At 45.8% G+C, this 22,921-nt stretch overlaps 1 protein-coding gene across 2 annotated transcripts in view; it reads left to right on the plus strand.

Annotated features, from left to right (window-relative positions):
- Positions 1-5,111: 5,111 nt before the first annotated feature.
- PLEKHG1 (pleckstrin homology and RhoGEF domain containing G1) overlaps positions 5,112-22,921 on the plus strand; it is a 248,994-nt gene continuing 231,184 nt past the window's right edge. For both annotated transcript variants that reach the window (XM_070796369.1, XM_019967594.2), the window contains exon 1: positions 5,112-5,260. The gene's annotated coding sequence lies outside the window, so the exon portion shown is untranslated. The remainder of the gene's footprint in view (positions 5,261-22,921) is intronic.

The raw sequence follows: 22,921 nt of genomic DNA on the forward strand, positions 1-22,921 counted from the left end.
GCTGAACTATAAAGGAAGCTGAGCGCTGAAGAATTGATGCTTTTGAACTGTGGTGTTGGAGAAGACTCTTGAGAGTCCCTTGGACTGCAAGGAAATCCAACCAGTCCATCCTAAAAGAAATCCATCCTGATTATTCATTGGAAGGACTGATGCTGAAGCTGAAACTCCAATACTTTGACCACCTGATGCAAAGAGCTGACTCATTTGAAAGGACCCTGATGCTGGGAAAGATTGAAGGTGGGAGGAGAAGGGGATGACAGAGGATTAGATGGTTGGATGGCATCACCGACTCAGTAGACATGAAAATGAAAGTGAAGGTCACTCGGTCATGTCCGACTCTGCGACCACATGGACCATACAGTCCATGGAATTCTCCAGGCCAGAATACTGGAGTGGGTAGCCTTTCCCTTCTCCAGGGGAATCTTCCAACCCAGGAATTGAACCCAAGTCTCCTACATTGCAGGCAGATTCTTTACCAACTGAGATATGAGGGAAGCCCCAGTGGACATGAGTTTGAGTAAACTCTGGGAGTTGGTGATGGACAGGGAGGCCTAGGATGCTGCAGTCCGTGGGGTCGCAGAGTCGGACATGACTGAGCGACTAAACTGAACTGAACTGAGGCAACTGAAGGAATAGATAAAATTGTGATGGTGGCTGTGAGCTATTTACAGCTCTTATTAGCACATGTGTCTGTTATCCTGGCACATTTCTCTCATGTTTTTTGCATCACTTGATGCTTCTTTGCTGTCTTCTTGCCATTGCTGATATCTGAGGTCTTCTTGTTCTTCAGGGGCCTCTTTAGCAGCAGCCAATCATTTAAGGAATCCGATGAGCTCACTATGCCAGTCCAATAGTGGGTGGGATAATTATACACCATATTTATTATTCCTGATAAGTAATGAATTTACACTTACCTCCTAGACACCAGATCTTAACCTACTAGGCTAGTAGCAAAGGGAAGTTTGGGGCTTTTCTGGTGGTTCAGTGGTAAAGAGTCTGCCCACAATACAGGAAATGCAGGTTTGATACCTGGGTCAGGAAGATTCCCCCGGGAAAAAAAAATGGCAACCCACTCCAGGATTCTTGCCTGGGAAATCCTATGGACAGAGGAGCCTGGAGGCTACAGTCCACAGGGTTGCAAAAAGTAGAGTATGACTTAGCAACTAAGTAATCACAGGGGGAAATTTAGGCACTCTGTTGCAAACCAGCAATGGAGATATTCTGTCATATCAGAATTTCTAGGGAACCTCAAATTCCTCTACCTACTTATAAGCCCAACTAAGCTAGGTACTCGGAGAAGGCAATGGCACCCCGCTCCAGTACTCTTGCCTGGAAAATCCCATGGACGGAGGAGCCTGGTAGGCTGCAGTCCATGGGGTCCCGAAGAGTCGGATCGACTGAACGACTTCATTTTCACTTTTCACTTTCATGCGTTGGAGAAGGAAATGGCAACCCACTCCAGTGTTCTTGCCTGGAGAATCCCAGGGACAGGGGAGCCTGGTGGGCGCCGTCTATGGGGTCGCACAGAGTTGGACACGACTGAAGTGACTTAGCAGCAGCAGCAGCAGCAAGCTAGATACTAATGATTGTGAACATTTCTTATTTCCTCTTTCACTCTTTGAAGTTAGTATAGCGCCTTGACTTTTAGCTGATTAGAGGCTTGAGAGACAGGAGTGCCAGAACTGACTCTGATCGCCACTCCTGGCTGGAGAGAACTCGAGGCACGTGTCATCCTGTGACGCACTTGCTGATATTCTTGGTTTGCTGTCTTCCCTACATGAGACTCTGCCATAAGTCCCTTCTCTTACCTCAAATGCTTTAACACAGTCAAAATGTTCTAGATCTTTTTCAAACCACATTTGAAATAGGAACAGCTTTAAAATTCAAAAAGGATAAATGCTACCTGTGTTTGTTCCTGAGGTGCTCCTGTAACCCAGTGGATAGGATATTTCTGGTCTTGGATGATCATAAATCCAGTGCAGCCATCATAAGCACCATAAAAGTTGTCACTCAAAGTCATAAAATGAAAGTGAGGTGTGATTCAGCCTTTTAACTCTTTAAGCTTTGCAAACATTAACTCTCACATGTGCATGGATCAGTGACCCTAAAATGTGATTCTATAGGAGACTCTGGTCGCACAGCTTTTCATTTGGAACAGCTGAGTTAGTGGGACAAATGGAGAACCAGAATGCAGAGCCCTGCCCATGTTTGTAAGCCGATCCACCACATACAGTGCGTGGCCTTGAGCGAGTCACTGAAACTTCCTGAATGGCTGTGACCTTGTATATAATTTAGGGGTTATAGGGTTTATGTCCCTGGGTTTGTATGAGGGATGAATGAAATGCCATAAGAGACACTCAGTGATCTGAAAAAGCAAAAACATTTCTTCTAGACTCGATCTTATTGGAGTGAGAAAAGGGTATGACTTGAGTGATCTACTAGGTCTCGGTCGGTTGCCTTCAGATTTTTCTCACTCTTTTCCTGCTCAATGTCACAGGATTGCAGGGGTGGCCTTGGGAAAGTCCCTGCAAACTGAGTGTTCCAAGTTCCTGGTCAGTTGGATTCATCCAGTGCAAGGTATTGGACTAGAGGGTGAAGGACGGGAGAAGCCAGATACTTCCCGCCTCCCTGCCAGTGTGTAAGACAGTGGCTATTTCTCAGGCTCCCACAGACAGCTTCCATCTGCAGTATATCTCCTCCCTGCCCCTCCTGCCAGGGGTGATAGTGGCTTTTGGCTCTTGTGAATTTCTGGACTACCTCACGGTCTCCTGTTGAATTCTTGGTTCTTCCATCACTTATGGAGACAATGCCCTGCATAAAAGTCTGTCTTTATAAATACTTTAAGTGGTTTCTGTTTCCTTTCTTTGACCTTGACTATTAGTAATAACGTTAGGAAGACCTTTCACCAAAAATTTTTTCCTAATACCGAATACATCATTAGAAAGCCATTATTTGGATTCCATTGGATTCTTTTCCTCAAAGGGTGAGAGTAGTATATTACAACATGGAATGTTATGTTGTATAATAGCATTTTCACAACTCTTATGTTATCATTTCATCTATCCGTCCACCCACTGAACATTTCATATCTACTGTGAGTTAGGAACTAAGCTTAAGTGCTGGGCACATATGGTAAACTAGATACACAAAATGTCAGACCAGGTGATTTCAAGGCCACTTGCTAATGACCTGAAGGGCAGAGTGCACTTACTTGGGAATCAGGTGTGATAATGTGGGTTAGGTGCCTAATGCTATGCTTGGCACACAGCATCAACAAAAGAGATTTCACAATCCTGTTTCCAGGAGCCACCTCCCACCTCATTGATAAACTGAGGTGAAATGAAGAGGTCTGGACAGGAAATATAATAACCATTACACAGATAAGGAATCAAAGTTCAAAACTGTTATCTGCAGCTAGCAGGTGGCAAAGTCTGCAGCTGATGGTCACACCATTTCACTAATAGCTTTACTCAAAGTCATCTGTGCTAAGAAAGCATGTGACTGTGTAGGCCAGGGAGAAGGTAGCAGAGAAAGCATTTGAAAGAACCAGGAAAACCTGCTTCTCCTCCCTTCTTCTCCAAGCTGTCCCCAAACCCCATCTGTCAGACACTAACATGGTCATCAGTTATGCTCTTTGAACCTAAGGTTGTTGAATGTAGGCCAGTACTAACTCAGAGGATTGACAGAGACCATGAATGAGGCCCATGCTGTATGGTAAGGTGTTCCTGCTCACTTCATGGCAGGTAACGGCATAGAGAGACCGGCGAACGGGTGGGGTTTTATGTGAGCTCCTGGTGCTAGAGAGGGTCTGACTCAGGCTGCCGAGTCTCCATATCCTGTGAAAGAACACTAGCCCCTGTCCTGCCGACATCACAAGGGTACTGCAAGATCAACTGAAACAGTGCTTTGAAGATGGCAAAAATCTGTTTGAGTTGCACTGCAAATCTTCCATGGTAAATGTACCCGGAGCATAACCCAGCCTCATGGCTTGAGAGAATACAAGTCAGTTGTGAAGACAAAATAAATTGTAAAACAGAATATAAAGTGCATGTTGTAGGGAGAGAACTGTGATGCTGTGTGGCTCTGCTGCTCAAAACCTTATTTTATTTCAGATCTTTATGATAATTTCCATACATGCATCAGAGCAGATAAAAGGGGGAAATCAACAATAATAGCTAACATTTATCCAGCAAATGTGCCAGGAACCTCCTAAACCTTTCCTGGAAATTGCCTTATTGAAATCACAAGAAGCAACTCGGTGAGGTAGGCACTATCCTCATTACCTCCATTTTACAGATGAGGAAACTGAGGCACAGAGAGGTCACATGACTTTCTTAAGGCCACACAGCTCCTAACTGCTGAAACTGAAATTCTGTGAACAAATCATGTAAGAGTGCATTCTTACAAATCTAATGGACTCAACAGGCCGATACATACGGCTGCCTTGGAAAGGAAATGAGGGTTGGGAAATCACTGCTTGCCTTTGACGGTCACCTTAGGCACCTTCGACTCAAGTCATCATCACACTACACGCACAGCCGGGACCTTTAACACCTCTCTCGTTATTTCAAAGGTCAGTCTTCTTGGCCTCCTTTTTCCACTTTTACTTTCTCGAAGCAAAAGTTAGTTGATACATTAACTGGGGTGATTAGAGTAATGACACCTGAAAACAGCGAGCTTCCTCCCTCAGCCCATAAGATTACCCCAGAGCTTCTGTGTTAATACTAAAATGTCTAACTAAAAGAATTATTTAGGGTACTCTTTTTACAAAATCATATGCAAAGTATCACGTTCAAGAGAAAGCTAAACCTGAGGATCCAGGGAACTGAAGAAAAGTGATGTGTCTGCGAAAACAGTAGCAGGGATTTTTTTTTTTTTTTTTGGTAATTTTTTCCCCCCAGGGGCTGTAATTTGACTGCTCTGTTTGGCAACCCTCCAGAGACAAGTCCAAGTGCTTAATCTCCTTCTCTCTCTCTCCCGCTCCTCCCCACCGTGCTCGCCCGGGCCGAGGGGAGGAGGGACCCAAGATCCGCTGCTCGCGGCGACGAGGCCCGCAACCCTGCGCCGGGAGGGGCGGGTCGGGGCGCGGCCGGCGAGCGGGGAGCGCGGCCGAGCGGCGGGGCCGAGCGCGAGGAAGAGGAAGTCCGAGCCTGGCGGCAGTGCAGGGCGCTCGGCTGGCGCCGCAGCCGGCGCAGCGCAGCTGCACCTTCCCCCGGCCGACCTGCGAGCGCGGCCCGCGCCGGGAGCCGGCCCTCCCCGGGTAAGTGTCCCTTTCGCTGGACACCGGGTCCTCTTCCAGGAATGGGACCGCGCGGCCGGGAACGCCGGGATGGGGGGGACGGGAAGGGGACTCCGAGGGGCGCCCCAGATCCGCAGGTGGAGGCGAGCGGACCCGGGTGCCGGGTTCCTGTTCCGCGCGCTCCCTCCCGGGTGGGGGCCAACGGGGCTGGGGGAGCGCCCCGCCGCCTCGACCCCGGCCCTCCGCTGCCCACCGCCGCCTGGAGGGGGCGACCCGCGGCCGCCACCGCCCGGCTCCGGGGGCCCGGCCTCGAGTCTCTGTGCTCCTCGCCCTCCACCCGCAGCCGCGGGGGCCGGAGCGTTCGCTCCTCGGAGAAGGGATTCCTCAGTGCGCTCGGGACTGTTACCAAGTCAACCTTGCAACTCAAACGGGACAGTCCGAGAACGGGACCCGAGCGCCCGCCGCCCTCGGTCCGCTCCCGCCGCGGATCCCCGCTCCTGGCGCCCCAGACGGCGGACCGCGGTGGGAATCGGAGGCCCCGGCTCTGTGGCGCGTTTGGTTTGGAGGGTCCCAGCTCTGCAAATATTTCCTAGGGCGGGGGGCGGGGGAGGGGACGTGCAGGGGGGCTTGGAGTCGAAGCCGGTGGCCAGTCCATCACGGCGGTCAATGTAACCCCTGGTCCACGGGGACTTTGTCGACGGTCCTGGCCTCGGAGGACCGCCGGGGTTTGCGGTGATGCCCGCAGCCCGGTCTCCCAGCCTTTGTGTCCTCTAGTGAGAGTCTGGTTGTTAAACGAGAAGCCTAAGGAGGTTGTAATTGGGAAAAGTCGTTAAGCTGTGGCATTTCACTGCGTTTACGGGAAACAATGAGGTGGAGATGACTTTTTAAATGCTCCAGTGGAGTCTTGCTTGTAGGGCCGGTATTTCATTAAGCTCTGGTCCTTAACCCTCCCTTTGTAGCACCCTCAAGTGGCCATGGCTATTGCACATACTTTTCAAATTGTAGAGGGTGAGTCTGGGGGAAGGCTGTTTGCAGTCAGCATCTCCCAAGACAAGGTCAGTCACAGAGGGAGAGTGGTTTGGGGGTTTTCCGAGGACTGGGTACAGAACTTCCTTGTGTTTCGGTTTAAACCAGAAGACCAGCATGTTGACTCTGGGTCAGATTCGCCTTCGAACAGAATCCCAGGCCTAGATAGATTGTGTAATGCCATAAAAATAGTTATCAAGTGTTAAAATCAGCATCTTCGGGCTGCTCAGTTTCTGTGGTTGGCATATCTTTAAAGAATTTACAGGCTTTGGATTTTGATTAAACACTATTAAAACATTTCCAGGCCCATCGTGTCTGGGAGTAAGAAACTCCATCCTAATTTCATCTTTGCCAAGTCAGACCAGAGCAAGCGGCTCCACCTCGGGTGGCCTTGGCTTCCTCCCTTAAGAAATGATTTAGAGAAACCAGACAGTTTCTGAAGTTTCAAGCTCACTCCTTGCTACCCCTCCCCAATAAGCAGTACTTATTTGGTCTGCTGTATTTAAGACTTAGATCCAAAAGGGATGGTTTGGTATTATGGTCCTTTACCATCCTTAAGTCTGACTTTCCAGTTCCTCATGTTGCTCTTAGTCCTATTTGAAGCCTTGTGTCTGAGCCGCCAAGCCACCTGAAGAAACATTTCCCCAGAGTTCTCTCTGCTCTTTGGTCCCATCCTCATTAGGTCATCAACAGCTGTCACCTCATGACCTTCCTTTTTCCTGGTGTAGCTGCTCCCTGGAGCTTTCTGCTGAAGGGCAAAGCACAGTGAGAAACAGTTACCTGGCAGGCAGATCCATGCCCGAATCCTGCTTCCCTTGATGGTTTTTTCCTACTTATCTCCATCTTCACAATGGGCACTGGCTTCCTTCAGTGACTTTAATATGGATGATGGTACCAAATACAAACAAATATTTCCCTGGCAGACTCAATCTGTGCTTCAAAAAGGTTAAATGGTCACCTTTTAACAAATCAAGAGGAAGTGGCAGTGTAAGTTTTCAAAAGCAAGAATAACCAGTACCGTTTTGTTCTCCTCCTTTGAGGCTATGATTTTTTTTAAAGTGACGTAATTAAGATTTAATGATTTGACACATAAATGTGGGAAATGCTTGAGCAGCGCTAAATCTTTAGAGCCTTTAGTAAACTGGAAGCAATTCCTGGATCTACGCTCTGATTCTTCAAGGCTGCAGTCCCCTTTTCACAGATTTCTCTTCCCTCCCACCTTTCCCTGTGGATAGCTGATCTTTCACACAGTTGCCATCTTTGAATCCTCCTGCAGGCAAATTCAGAGAAGGCAATGGCACCCCGCTCCAGTACTCTTGCCTAGAAAATCCCATGGGTGGAGGAGCCCGGTGGGCTACAGTCCATGGGGTCGCTAAGAGTCGGACACGACTGAGAGACTTCACTTTCACTTTTCACTTTCATGCGTTGGAGAAGGAAATGGCAACCCACTCCAGTGTTCTTGCCTGGAGAATCCCAGGGACGGGGGAGCCTGGTGGGCTGCCATCTATGGAGTCGCACAGAGTTGGACACGACTGAAGCGACTTAGCAGCAGCAGCAGCAGCAGGCAAATTATATCCATGGAATAGTAAAACTAAAATGGCTCTTGGAAGATCTAGCCCAGCCCCTACATCTTAAAGATTTGGGAAGGCACTGGTGATTAAGAACAAGTGCTCAGAAACTAAGTTGACCTGTGTATCATTTGCTCAATAGCACTTTGACCTTGATCCCTCTAAGGAAATCCTATAGACATAGATTCTTTTATAACTGAGAAAATGTAACCGTCATAGTTGATCATTCTCTCTGGATTGTCTCACCTTTGCTCATTCCTTCCTCTGTCAGTTTAGGAAATGGTAAGCCTTCTTCCTTCTTAAGTGGTATTGTAGTAAGTGTTGGACACATTGTACGATTCCAAGATGACTGCTTTTGATAAACCAAGTCCCACGAGTGAGTGATTTTCCTGGTAATTATACAACTCTCAACTGGGAAGAGCTGTGATTTAACTCATGTTCATGTCTCTTAATCTAGAACTGTACTACCTAGAAATGGTGGTGGCATGGGGGCATATTTTAAATTAAATGTAATGATTCTTTGTTTCAGGAAAAAAAAGTCCCTTGCCTCTTTTGACCTAAAAAGAACATGGATTCCAAATCAAAATATTCATTTTTAAAGTAGAAATGGGAATAGAAATATTTTCTAGACAAAGACCCTAAGCAAGCCAGTACTCGTGTGTGGCAGGCTTCTCAAATATTAGTGTTTCATCACAATGTACATCAATCTTGCTTTACAAAATGAAGAGCTGACTCCAAACCATTTGGGCATTCAGGGCCATGGGCGTCTGTGCCAAGGAGAACTTACTGACTGCAGGGCCCGGTTTCAAGTAATTATGAGAGGACTACAGGCTCTGCTTCATGTTGCTCGGGCTGATGAAAAGCAACAGATGCTTTAGCAGAGATGATAGAAATATAGGCTGGCCATCCCAGCGAGGGGGTCTGGGTTTGCTGTCAGAGTAACTAGGCCCCAGGTCATCCAGATGCTGTGGAACAGCTTCATGGATGCCTGAGTGATCCCCATCCCAGGGATAAGGAGGTGCTGGTCGATCTAGCATAGTGTCCATATTCGAGTCATATCGGAGTTTCTTTTCAATCTGTATACACAAGAGTACCCAAAAATATTTCTCTGCTGAGATGCAAGGCTTGTAAAAATTTCCAACCCTAAACATCTCCTTTTGGTAAATATTGAATTACTGTTTGACAGAAAGCAAAAGTAGGCTGGATTCATGAATACAAAAAGTCCCTAACCCTTGTCTGCTTTTCCCTTCCCATATAATCCCAGAGGAAGGGCAACTTGAGGAGTGTTAATGTTAGGCTAAGTTTTACAAAGGTTCCAGCTACACCCACTGGATGTACTAAACCGATGTCTTTAATTAAGAAAGCTGTTTGGGTAAGCTTTAATGACCAGGGTGCTGCTGAGCCTGTAGAAACCGCTTATCACCAGCATTAGGAAGATCAAACCATTGCAGCATTTGGCCGAAAGCTAGCAAGCCCTTAAGTGTGAGTAGGACATCTTTTTAAAATGTCAAAGTTGAAATGGGTGTGAGTGTAATAATGATTGAGATTTAGAATTCTAATAAAAGTAATCAATAAATCAATGTCATTACACTGTTCAACTGGCTCTAATGTGTGAAGTGGCAAATAGATCTTACCATTGTCCACTCTGTGTCCAGTCACATTAAACACTGACTTAAATGACTTGAATCTGAATAAAGATGGATGAGGAGGAGGAGGAGGAGAAGTTCTACATCATGGGGTAGTGGGCCTTTTCCTGTAAAGAGCCAGATAGTAAGTGTTTCAGGCTTAGTGGTCCATGTATATCTCCATTGTTTATTCTTTGATTTGTAGAAGGGGGGACTGGTGGTTTACATAAGCCTGTTGTTTAAATATGTAAAAACCAACCTTTTCTTGAAAGCCATACAGGATAGGCTTTTTCACTGGGAACCTAAATAAATGTTAGTAAACCAAAAAAGGAAAAAAAAATCTATGGCAGCCATTGTTTGCCAATTCTGTTCTAAGTGAAATATTCTGTTTGAACTATCATTCCCAAAATGACAAATGCCATAGGCTCTATCTAAGCTGTCTGGCTGTAGACTGACTTATAATCAAATCTCCTATGTTAATATTTTTTTTCCAGTCGCCCTTCTTTATTTGCTCTTTTCACTCGGCTTAGAAGTCTCTGTTAGACAGTGATCAGTTGACAGGATTCTCAACACCAGATTTCAATATTCAGTCTTGAGTGAGGTATGGAACAGGCAGAGAAGTTCATCGGGGATGTAATAAATTCCACAAAGAAACAGGTCATTGATGAAGCTCACCAATAACATGAAATAAAGTTCACACCCCCTCGGAAGGCAAGCAAGGCCCTTGTGTTCTCTTTTCTGCTAGTACCTTCCCATGTACACTCTATGGCCCTCTCGTCCAAGATCACTCACAGAGCCCTAGATGAGCTGTGCTATCTCTCACCAAAGGTGGGATCCTTCCATACAAAGTTTAACTATATATCTCTTTCTGATCTTACTGGGGAGAAACATGGGCCCCTGAATCTGTGTGCTAACACAGGACTTTATATGTGACTCAAGTAGATGGAGAGAAAAATGTAGTGATCCCCAATGGACACACATTACCTTTCAAGGTTGCAGGGACCGTTTTATTCCTCTCTGTAGCTTCGGGGATCTTGTCTTATGTCTGTGGACCAGTCACTGAATCAGAACTGTTTCCAGGCTTTGTATGTGATACCGAGTATAGCATGGCACTGATGTGTCTGGATTTGAAGTCAGGCTGAGCTGACATCTAGTCCTGGTTTCTCCACTTCACCTGCTGCCCCTCTTTCAAGTTGAGAATAAGGCCTCTCAATTGCTAGGAATAAATGAGATTTTTTTTTTTCTGTGAAAAACATTTCGTTCAGAGTCTGACATGTAGTGGAGAAGGCACTGGCACTCCACTCCAGTACTCCTGCCTAGAAAATCCCATGGACGGAGGAGCCTGGTGGGCTGCAGTCCATGGGGTCGTGAAGAGTCGGACACGACTAAGAGACTTCACTTTCACTTTTCACTTTTATGCATTGGAGAAGGAAATGGCAACCCACTCCAGTGTTCTTGCCTGGAGATCCCAGGGACAGGGGAGCCTAGTGGGCTGCCGTCTATGGGGTCGCACAGAGTTGGACACGACTGAAGTGACTTAGCAGCAGCAGCAGCAAGTACCCATTGAATGTGGGCATGGGTGCTAAGTTGCTTCAGTTGTTTCTGACTCTGCGAACTGTAGCCCGCCAGGTTCCACTGTCCGTAGGATTCTCCAGGCAAGAATACTGGAGTGGGTTGCCATGCCCTCCTCTAGGGGATCTTCCCCACCCAGGGATCGAACCCACGTCTCCTGTGTTGCAGGTGGATTCTTTGCCGCTGAGCCACCAGGGAAGCCCACCCATTGAACAAGTTAGTGTTCCTCCATGCTTGCATACAAGGTTCAGCTCTGATGGTTTACATTGTGAGTTTGTCTCTTCTGTTTCTTAGTTCTGAAAGGTTGACTTGTAGCTACCAAAGAGTAAAATATGGTAAATTATTGTGAGATGATCATGATCCATTGCACTTTTAAAATAGTTTAAAATATTTGCTCATCTCAATGAGCAAAGTGTGTTGGTGATTCCTGCTGAAGTGAAATTGTTCTGCACATAACTTGAGGAGGAGCAAAGCTAAGCAGCTCCTGCAGCCGACAATATTTGGCAGCTGTCCGTAGAGTTGTGTGAATCTGTAATGCATAGCAATGCCATCCTAAGGGCTGCGAAGGCATTAGCTGGAGCTTGCTTCCTTCTGTTTCCCAGGTTTAATTGAACATTAATACACCCCTCCTCTGTATCCCAAGGGACCGATCATTCCTCTAACCAAGAAGGTCCTCTGTGATAATGAAATGGGGGGAAGGCTCCCTTTAGAACCACTGCCCTCCCCTCCTCTGGCAATTTCCTGCACTTTCAAAGTCCGGGCAGTGTCCTCTTCTCTCCCCACTCCCTCCTTCCTGCTCAGAGCAAAAAGTACTGCTGAAGTCTTTGCTTTCTGACCACCCTCTACACTCTGGTCCCTCGTCCAGATCTTTTTCTGAACCCAGTCCGGAGCCTGCCCCAGCTCTCCCCTGCTGTCCAAGGTCTCAGCTTCTGCACAGATGACTCAATGGGAGCTTTGACAATACTCGGCTATTTCTAGCTGTAATGAAGTGTGCTTTCATGCTGTTTTGATTTTAATTTCGACATGTCACTCAAGGCCTGCGTGCATGTCGGCATGCAGGTCCCCCACATGTGGGGAGCGTGCCGTTCCTTCTGTCCGCCTGGAGTCTGTCAGCAACTTCCACCCACTCCCTGCCCAGTGGGGAGGGGTCTGTCAGCCCTGGCCTGGGAGGAAGCAAGTGCAGACCTTACTCCCTTCCAGCCACGTCCTCCTTCCATCTTCTCCTGGGACTGAAGCCCTCGTGCTCTAGGAGTTCTTCAGAACCCACTGCATCTCCAGCTGCAACAGGAGTCCTTGGAAACAAGCAAATGCAAAGGAAAGGCCCTTTGGTTTGTAGGCATTCCAGGGATGCATATTAACCACCATCTGGCCTCAGGGTGATTTCAGGCTGTCTCCAACCTGTGACTAGAAAGCTGGTTGAAGTGGGAGGGGTATGTGAAGGTGTGAGGCCACGGGGAAGCGGGTGGGCACTGATCCGAGGCTATCACCGAGTTCCCCTTACTTCCCGGGGCTGTGTGATTACAGGCAGTCCTCAAACACTAACATCTGTGCTTCTCTGATGTGCTGGGAGAGAGGGAAAAACTGTAATCTGGGGCATAAATATACGATCCTGTGTTTGTTCCCTTTAACCAAGTAAACCTGTTATTAGGTTAAGCATCTGTGTTGCGCTAAAATATTATAGCTGCTTCAAAGGAGGATACGGTTGCTCGTCTGATACAGCTTACAGTTTAAACATTTAGCTGTCTCACACTTTTAAAAATTTGAATCAACTAAGAATATGAATTATGAAGCATAAGAATCAAAATCCGGAATATAGGATTACTGAGGAGGGGGCAGAGGAGGAAATTAGAGGAGACACAGACTTAATATTTTTTCCTTTTTACTTTGTACTAGAGTCTAGCCAGTTAACAATGTTGTCATAGTTTCAGGTGGACAGCGAAGGGACTCTGCCATGCATATACATGTATCTTCTCCCCCAAACTGACTTAGACTTTAAAAGTGAAATTTTTTTAAAGAAAACTCTTTGAAAGTTTGGGATTGACATGTACGCAGTACTATATTTCAAACAGATAACAAACAAGAACCTACTGCATAGTACAGGGAACTCTGATCAATATTTTGTAATAACCTAAATGGGAAAAGAATTTGAAAAAGAATAGATACACGTGTGTGCATCACTGAATCACCTTGCTGTACTCCTGAAACTAACACAACATTGTAGATCAACTATGTAATCATACTCCAATATCAAATACAAATTAAAAACAAAAAAGGAGGAAAATCCTTCCATTCCCTCATGCCCTTCCCATCGTAGATCAGTTTTAAGAGAATAACTTGCTAAGAATTAATGAGGGTGAGGCTGGAAGGGTGATGAGATGAGCAGGGAACAGGATGGGAAATGGGCGCCCAGATGGGCTGATGAGGATTGGCTGTGTCTAGGAAAGTGCTCTGAGAGATATTTGCAAGCTTTTGCAATATAGTTATGGAACAAAATCTTGGTGGTCTTGGCTTTTTTCCACTTTACTTCAATGTCTATATGAGATAAATGCTTCTTTCCCCTTCTCTTCTTTAACAGTTGTTTAAACTCTAAGGAATTAGTGCTTAATCACAATATTTAATGGTATCTGATCTTGACACTAAAATGGCAAGGAAGATAATGTGCAAATAATGTTTTGTGGCCTGTGGACCCCCTTTGGCCCATGGGTGTAGTAAGCACAAGGATGAATTACCTCGAGCAAGTTGGAATCCATATGACTTCTTCAAAGTGTCATTATTTGGAAACTCTGTTTCTTCCTTCCTTTCTTTCTTTCTTCTTATCCTGTTGCTGCTGCTGCTGCTAAGTCACTTCAGTTGTGTCCGACTCTGTGCGACCCCATAGACAGCAGCCCACCAGGCTTCTCCGTCCATGGGATTTTCCAGGCAAGAGTACTGGAGTGGGTTGCCATCACCTTCTCTGTAATATCCTGTTAGGAAAGCAAATACTGAGAAGTTCTAAAAATTGAGTTGTGATGAGTGCTATAATAGCCATACCTTTCAGAATCCAGAATCTCCCTGACAAGCAGAAAGAGACTTATTTCACTGAATGATCTAACACGTCAAGATATGAGACTCTAAATCTCCACATAGGAAGTAAACAGATGTTTGTTTTTACCTTCTTACCAAATGAAGCAGAGAGCACATTACTAGCTAAAGACAGAATAGCTAGCAGCAACTATTCTAAAAAATACCTTTGGCTTTGGTTTACAAATATGAGCAGAAAACATACTTTTCAAAAGTTCAGAAACAAAATACTATGCTCTTAAAAGAGAAAATTCTTACTTGATGCTTCTATATGCATAACAGGCATAGCAGTCAAATCTAATACTCTTCTGCTTTGCTCACGCACGCGCGCATGCGCACGCGCACAAGCACGCTCTCAGTTGCTCAGTCACGTCAGATCCTTTGGGACCCCATGGTCTGTGGCCCAGCAGGCTCCTCTATCCATGGAATTTTCCAGGCAAGAATACTGGAGTGGGTTGACATTTCCTCCTCCAGAGGATCTTCCTCACCCAGGGTTTGAACCCGAGTCTCTTGTGTCTCCTGCATTGGCAGGCGGATTCTTTACTACTGTACTACTGTACTGGGAAGCCCGTTTCTTTGCTTACTTATTGTAATGCCAGTTCAAGCACTGCTTCTGTGCCATTAATTATGGGAAAAATGGTGTGCAAAGAGGAGATAAGTTTGTTTTTCTAAGGTCTGAATATTGAGTTGAAATGTGGGAATAGTCTGAAATTAGTCAATCTGTATATGTCATTTGAATGTTATTTGAAAATGCCTGCTAACCTAGGGGTAAAACCATATAATAAAGATATTGTGAGGCTTGAATGCTTAATGTATATATAGCACCCCATACATAATAAACCCTTGATAAATAATGGCTCTTTTACTGTGTTTACTGGGTGTCACACTTCAGTTTTATTCCCTGCTACTAGACGTCTGGAACAATAAACCAACATGAAAATAACCGAGAAAAAACATCTCAATGGTAGAAGACAGCCTTTGTCCCGAGGCAGGAGTAAGAGAGAGGGAAGAGGAACACTTTGTTCTGTTGGCTTTCACTGTAGTAGAGACAGAGTACACACTGCACTTGGAAATTCAGATTAGAATGAGCCTATCAACAAATATGGTTTCCTAAATTCTGGGGATAGAGTGATGAACAGAACAGACCAAGTCTGGAGTGAAGGGAAAAATACTATGTGACGAGCACTTTAAAGAAAGGAGGGAAATACATGGCGGAGAGGGGAGGGCTAGTGGCTTGCCATTTGCTGGATGATCAGAAACGCCTATCTGAGCTAGTCCTTGAAAAGTGGACCTTAAGATATGAGGGAAGAACATTCTAGGCAAACAGGGGGGAAATAAATATGGAGGCCCTAGGAGAGAAGTAAATTCTGTGAGTTCTTGAGAAAAGCAGGCTGTGTATATGAACAAGGAGGCGGGGGCAGAAGAAAGTGAGAAGTGAGGGTGAAGAGGGAGACAGAGCCCAGATCTCCTAGCACTTAAAGGTCTTTCAGTTCAGTTCGGTTCAGTTCAGTCGCTCAGTCGTGTCCGACTCTTTGTGACCCCATGAATCGAAGCACGCCAGGCCTCCCTGTCCATCACCAACTCCCGGAGTCCACCCAAACCCATGTGCATTGAGTCGGTGATGCCATCTAACCATCTCATCCTCTGTCGTCCCCTTCTCCTCCTGCCCCCAATCCCTCCCAGCATCAGAGTCTTTTCCAATGAGTCAACTCTTCGCATGAGGTGGCCAAAGTATTGGGGTTTCAGCTTCAGCGTCAGTCCTTCCAATGAACACCCAGGACTGATCCCCTTCAGGATGGACTGGTTGGATCTCCTTGCAGTCCAAGGGACTCTCAAGAGTCTTCTCCAACACCACAGTTCAAAAGCATCAATTCTTCGGTGCTCAGCTTTCAATGGATACATGTATATGTATGGCTGAATCCCTTCACTGTTCATCTAAAACAATCACAACACTGTTAATCAACTATATGCATTCGTGCTAAGTCACTTCAGTCATATTCGACTCTCTGCGACCCTGTGAACTGTAGCCTGATGGGCTCTTCTGTCTATGGGGATTCTCTAGGCAAGAATACTGGAGTGGGTTACCATGCCCTCCTCCAGGGGATCTTCCCGACCCAGAGATCAAACTGGAGTCTCTTATGACTCCTGCATTGGCAGGTGGGTTCTTTACCACTGCTGCTGCTGCTAAGTCTATACCCCAATACAAAATAAAAAGGTGGTTTTTTTTTTTTTTTTGAAAGCATGATGCAAAGCCAGTGGAGGGCGTGGTGGAGGGGAGTGACAGAATCTGATTACTGATCATTCAGTTGGGAGCAGTGGTACAGAGAGGATGGTGCAGAGGTGGGGGTAGGGGTTGCAGCTTGATTCAGAACTGGAACGTCGGCCAAGACGGTGCAGCTGAAGGAGAAGGAATTTATGGGACGCAGGGAGCAGCATGGCCTCTGTTATTTGTTTCAACCTATCTGCTTACCAGCCATTCTCCGTCTCCTACTTCCATTGCCCTCTCTCCTTCGGCTCCTGTAAATAAAGTAACTAAAGCGGCACATGGCCGTAAGGGATGCTCTCCCTGAAGCCATGATGGACCAGCTCACCTCCCCACACCCCCTCCCTTCTAGAACTCCGTGTTCCTGGTAACCATTAGTTGTCTGCCTCCCCTCACTAGACCACTGGCTCCGTGAAGGCAAGTGTTTGAACAAAACAATTTTCCCTTTTACTAGTTGAGATGAGCTTTTAAGAAGTCTGGGCAAAAATCTCTGTTTTTCACAAACGAGTTGAAGAAAATAAATTTTGAGTAGGTGGCTAAATATTTGGAGAAGGACCAGGAAGAAGAGGAAGAGGAGGGAAGGAGAGAAGAGAAAAAGAGAAGAAAAGGAAAGAAGAGAAAAGGCTAAGAGAAAGAGCAGGAGACCCACTGGGGAGATCCAGAGGAGCTCTCATGAACACTTCCGAAAGGGTTCTGCAGAAGGATGTTTTTGTTCCAAGGATTTCGTGTAAGAGGAATCCAGTAGCTACTGGTGTAAAACCTGTAGCGCCTGTGGTATGTGCGGTGCTTTATGAATAAGTAGGTCCATGGTCTGCCTTGCCCTGGTTTGCAGGGCACTTGGAAACTCAGTGATGCTTATTCTGAAATAGGAACAACTGTAGAGAAATTGAGGTGCTCAGAATTCTTTCTGATACTCCAACCCTATACCTATGCCTTCTTATGCATGGGGAGCGGGGTCACCCCAGACCCTTTGGTAGGTTGTGAGTCTCTAGGGGCATAGTTCAGTTCAGTTCAGTTCAGTCGCTCAGTCGTGTCTGAGTCTCTGCAACCCCATGGATTGCAGCACGCCAGCCTTTCCCTGTCCATCACCACCTCCCAGAGCCTACTCAAACTCATGTCCATTGAGTTGGTGATGCCATCCAACCATCTCATCCTCTGTCGTCCCCTTCTCCTCCTGCCTTCAATCTTTCCCAGCATCAGGGTCTTTTTCACATGCATCAGTTCTTCTCATCAGGTGGCCAGAATGTTGGCATTTCAGCTTTGTGTTCCAAATGGAGAGCGTGGTCACTGGCACACCCAACTGTTTGAGCTGAAGTAGGGTCCAAGTGTCTATTTTCACTGCAAAATGCACATGAGAAGTTTGATGTTCAGTGTGAGTGTGGGGATTTTGGAGGAAAACCTTAACTCTAGTACCATCTTGAAGCTTAGAAATGTAAAAACAAATTTGAGAAATCTATATTTACTATTCTCAAATTCTGAATTTAGCATTCTTACCAGAAAAAAAAAATACGAATATAGCTAAACCACGTTGTTTACTGTTATTTTAAAATGGTACAGTAATTGCTCTGTTCTTTGTAAATTTAGTTGATTAAGACCGGTCTTTCACATCACTTTGTGTCAAAAGGAAATGGATTCTGGTAGCCTAGTTTTAGTTACTACTCTTATTAGAAAATAATCAAATGAAAAAGCTCTTAGAATATTCTGATTTAAATTTCCTAGCTCAGATAGTGAGGCCCTATTGTGTTTCAAAATAAATTCAGAGAAAAACCGTGCAGCAGCCGTCTGAGCCTCCCACTCTTACTCACACTCCTTCTGGGATTTATCTATTGGCCTTTGCACAATTGATTCCAAGTCACCCACCCAGAGCTGGGCTCATAATCTCCATTTCCAGACCCACCTCTAACTTCCTGGGGTTGTTTTTCTTTTCCCTCCTTTCCAGTCCTTAGTTAATAGTCCCACAATTCTTTGGTCAGAATAAGTCATTTTCCTTCCTTTCGTGCCTTGTCCAATCTGTTAGCAGTGACTTCCTAAATAGCTCTCCATCCATGTTCACCTCTTCATGCCCCCTTTCCATCCTATGAGACGCTTCTCTCTTAACCTAGCCCATTAGCATGGCTGCTGAGCCAGCATGGATTGATGTATCTAGAAGACAAATCTGACCAGTGAAAACATTGTCACAGAGGCATCTCCTAATGGCTTAACCCAAAAGAAAGGTTGAAGGTAGAGCTTCGAGGGGAGATTAAAGTCTCCAGAAGAGGGACTTCCCTGACAGTCTACTGGTTAGGACCCCATACATCCTCTGCAGGGGGCACAGCTTCAATCCCTGGTAGGGGAACTAAGACCCTGCATGCTGTGTTGTGAAGCTAAAAGGTAAGAAATAAAGGGGAAGGGCTTCAAGTAGAGATCCTTTGGTGTTTCTGTGGTCACGTTCCTCCTCTCATATCTCAGGTCCAATCCAGAGGCTGACTGGGCTCTTCTCCAAAATATCTGGAATCCTAGGATTTGTCATGGTCTTCTCCACACCCACCTGGTCCAGCCCCTCACCTCTGTCTCCCTGGCTTAGTGCAGTAGGTTCCTAACTGGTCTCCTGGCTCAGCCTCGTTGCCTCCTACTCTGTCTTTCCCATACACCAGTCCAAAGGATCCTAATTCAAATATCTCTAATGATTCCCTATTCCATTCAGTCAAAAGCCAATCCATGGAACAGCCTCCAAGCCCCTCCCCAGTGGGGTCCCTGCCGATCCCCACATGGTTACCTGGACCCAGCTTGCTGGCCTCTCCGTTGGCCCCAGATGCACCCAACAGGCCCCAGCCTTAGATTGTTCTCATGCCCTCTGCCTGGAACATTCCTGCCTGGGAATCAAAGCTTTACTGACTCACTTCTCTTCATCCCCCAGTCAAGTGTGTCCTTATCAAAGTCTTCCTGATGGCACTCCAGAAGACAGGAAGCCCGCACCTTGGAGGTTGTAGCCTTCGTACCCTACTTCGTTTGTATGCCTAGCATTCATGAACACTTAACAAAAGATATATTTGTTTCTTGTCTGTTCATCATGACAAGAGAGGCCTTGTGCTGTTCACGCTGCATTTCCATGTTTTAGAACAGTGCCCAGTGTAGAGAGAAGCTTTATTTTTCAAACAGATCAATATCACCTCGGCAGCTGCCATCTCTTGCCTCTGAGTCAGGTAAATTCTGATTATCTGCTATTGTACTATGTTCTAGAATGAGATCAGCACTTAAGGTGTTGAATGTGGACATGGGTGGGAGGGTATGTGGGAGTAGAAGTGGCAGAGAACCTGTCTTATGACTCCACCTCCCTCTTCCCTCCATGCTCCATCACTGCCCTCATTCTCCTGGGCTTCAGAAGAAGCTTCCTTTGGAAGTCCACCTTGACCTCTTGCCTGCAGTGGTGTCTGCGCCATAGCACCATCCAGCCCAGAAAACCTGACTCTTGGCTGTTCTCCCGCATCTGCCTTATTCCTGCACAGTATCCACAGCACCACTCAGAAAATACCAAGGCAGTACTGGATATTCACCCTTCCTTTATCCAGATGCTACTTATCCATCAAGATAGCCAATGTCAGATGACACTTAAACATGCAAACTATGGTCCTGGGCTACCTGAATTCAAACTGGGTTATACCACTTAGAGTTTTCATAACCTTGGATAGACTTTTCACCTCCCTAAGCTTGGGGGGAGCCTCTTACAGATGAAGGAAACAGTACCAACTTCTGGGGTTGTGATGAGGATCAAAGCCAATCATTCTTTAATATGTTTGCAGAATCTAGTTCTAACATAGAGAGAAGTTAAGTCATATTCATCATTGTTTTCATGAACACTTCTTTGAAATGGGCATCTTTCAGAAAACTCAAATTGCTCTCATCTTTCTCAGAAATTATCTTTAATTATCATTGTATTCAACTTCATGTGAACTTCATGTGTATGAAGGTCTTATCCTGATGCACTTATCAACTCATCCAAGTTTTATTAATTTATGTGTATAAAATAAATACTGCCTGTGTGTAGAAACACTATATTCCTCCACCCTCGTCTTAGCATCTCCCTTCCCTGCTTTATTTTCCTGATTAGCACATGTATCTGCCTGATGGATACACCATAAATTATTGTTTATCTTTAAAGCTCCATGAAGGGAGGAATGCATCTTCTAATTAAGGGAATTTCCAAATAAACACAAGCAGAGAGAATAGCATAATGAACCCCCGTGTACTCGTCTTCCAAGTTCAAAAATTATAAACATTTTGCCAATCTTGTTTCACCTATTTCCCCACGTGTCCCCTCCCCTACCTTGAAGTTGTTCAGTCGCTTAGTTATGTCTGACTCTTTGCAACCTCATGGACCACAGCATGCCAGGCTCCTCTGTCCTTCATCATCTCCTGGAGTTTGCTCAGACTCATGTCCATTGAGTCGGTGATGCCGTCCAACCATCTCAACCTCTGTCGCCCCCTTCTCCTCCTGCCTTCAATCTTTCCCAGCATCAGGGTCTTTTCTAATGAGTCAGTTCGCATCAGGTGGACAAAGTATTGGAGCTTCAGCCCCAGTCCTTCCGATTAATATTTAGGATTGATTTCCTTTAGGATTGACTGGTTTGATCTCCTTGCTGTTGAAGGGACTCTAAGGAGTCTTCTCCAACACCACAGTTCAAAAGTATCAATTCTTCAGTGCTCAGCTTTCTTTATGGTCCAACTCTCATATCCATACATGACTACTGGAAAAACCATAGCTTTAACTAGATGGACTTTGTTGGCAAGGTAATGCCTCTGCTTTTTAATATGCTGTCTAGGTTTGTCATAGCTTTTCTTCCAAGGAGCAAGCGTCTTTTAATTTCAAGGCCACTGTCACCATGTGCAGTGATTTTGGAGCCCAAGAAAATAAAATCTGTCACCATTTCCATTGTTTCCCCATCTATTTGTCATGGAGTGATGGGACTGGATGCCATGATCTTCATTTTTTGAATGCTGAGCTTTAAGCCAGATTTTTCGTTCTCCTCTTTCACCTTCATCAAGAGGCTCTTTAGTTCCTCTTTGCTTTCTACCATAAGGGTGGTGTCATCAGCATATCTGAGGTTATTGATATTTCTCCCAGCAATCTTGTTTCCAGCTTGTGCTTCATCTGGCCTGGCATTTCACCTGATGTACTGAGCATATATGTTAAATAAGCAGGGTGACAATATTCAGCCTTGATGTACTCCTTTCCCAATATGATGCTCTTGACAACAGGTGACCAAAATATTGGAGCTTCAGCTTCAGCATCAGTCCTTCCAGTGAATATTCAGGGTTGAGTTCCTTTAGGATTGACTGGTTTGATCTCCTTGCAGTCCAAGGGACTCTCATTAAAGAAGCTAAAGCTCTTTAAATTGGCCCTCAAAAGGGCAGTAGGACTGTTCAGAAGTAAAACCAAAACACTGCTTTCCCACCGCACAGTGGACCAGAACAACAGTGAGAAAACCTGAAGCGCCGTCTGGACAGGAAGAGAGGGAATCTGGACATAGGGGCAGGGGGGCCTGGGGAGGGCTCACATCCACTTGGTGACCCCTTGCCTCCATGCAGCCTTTGAGGGTCTTCTGATGGCATCACAGACTCAATGGACATGAGTTTGAGCAAACTCAGGGAGATGGTGAAGGACAAGGGAGCCTGGTATGCTACAGTTCATGGGCTCACAGAGAATTGGATGCGACTTAGCGACTGAACAACTTCTAACAAGGCCAAAAAAACCCCAAAAGCCTTCTAGTTCTACCTTCTCTTCTGGGTGAACACTAGACAAAAACAGTTCCATAAAAATCAGGTTTTGTGCTTTCCTGTCACTGTAGATGGTTGTGTCACTTTTCCAGAATTAGATCTCTATTTCTACCAACCTCTGAAAGAATGATGGGGTAACACTTTAGATGCCTATCCCATTAAGATTACCATCAGGCACATGGGGGACCCTCACACATTCTGAAGTAACAACCAGTCTTATCAGTAACACATTGGTAAATCACTTCTCATAGTAGGTTTAGTTGCCAGATTGGTCTTCCTCTCCATCATTGGTCTGACATATGGAAGCACCGTCTCGACTTTATGATTTGAAGTAATTGCCTCTATTTCCAAGGCCGCACCTTGCTCTGAGGCAGATTAGCCTGGAATTTGAGGTGAATAAAACTTTGGATAACCTATAGCCTCAAGCAAAGTTCAATGCGTCTCCACAACACGGAGGGTTCCAAAGTGTTAGCTCTAACTCTGATAGCTTTGTACCTGAACATACAGCCTTGAGCCCTTTTCTCTGTGACATGTCTGGGTCCCCACCTATCCAGCCAGCCCCCAAGTCCCTGCAGAGTTCTGTTTGCTCTGGCTTGGCCTCCTTCGCCCCTCCAAAAGCTGTCGTCTGCTTTAAGTGTCCACTCCTTCTTCTTTCCAAATCGCCCCACTGGAAGTCTGGTCATATGCACGTCTTGCATGTACGCTCAGTCGCTTCGGTCGTGTCCAACTCTTTGTGACCTTATGGACAGTAGCCCTCCAGGCTCCTCTGTCCATGGAATTCTCCAGGCAAGAGCACTGGAGTGGGTTGCCATCT

The sequence above is a fragment of the Bos indicus genome, chromosome 9 (assembly GCF_029378745.1).
Source record: "Bos indicus isolate NIAB-ARS_2022 breed Sahiwal x Tharparkar chromosome 9, NIAB-ARS_B.indTharparkar_mat_pri_1.0, whole genome shotgun sequence".
Classification (NCBI taxonomy): Eukaryota; Metazoa; Chordata; class Mammalia; order Artiodactyla; family Bovidae; genus Bos; species Bos indicus.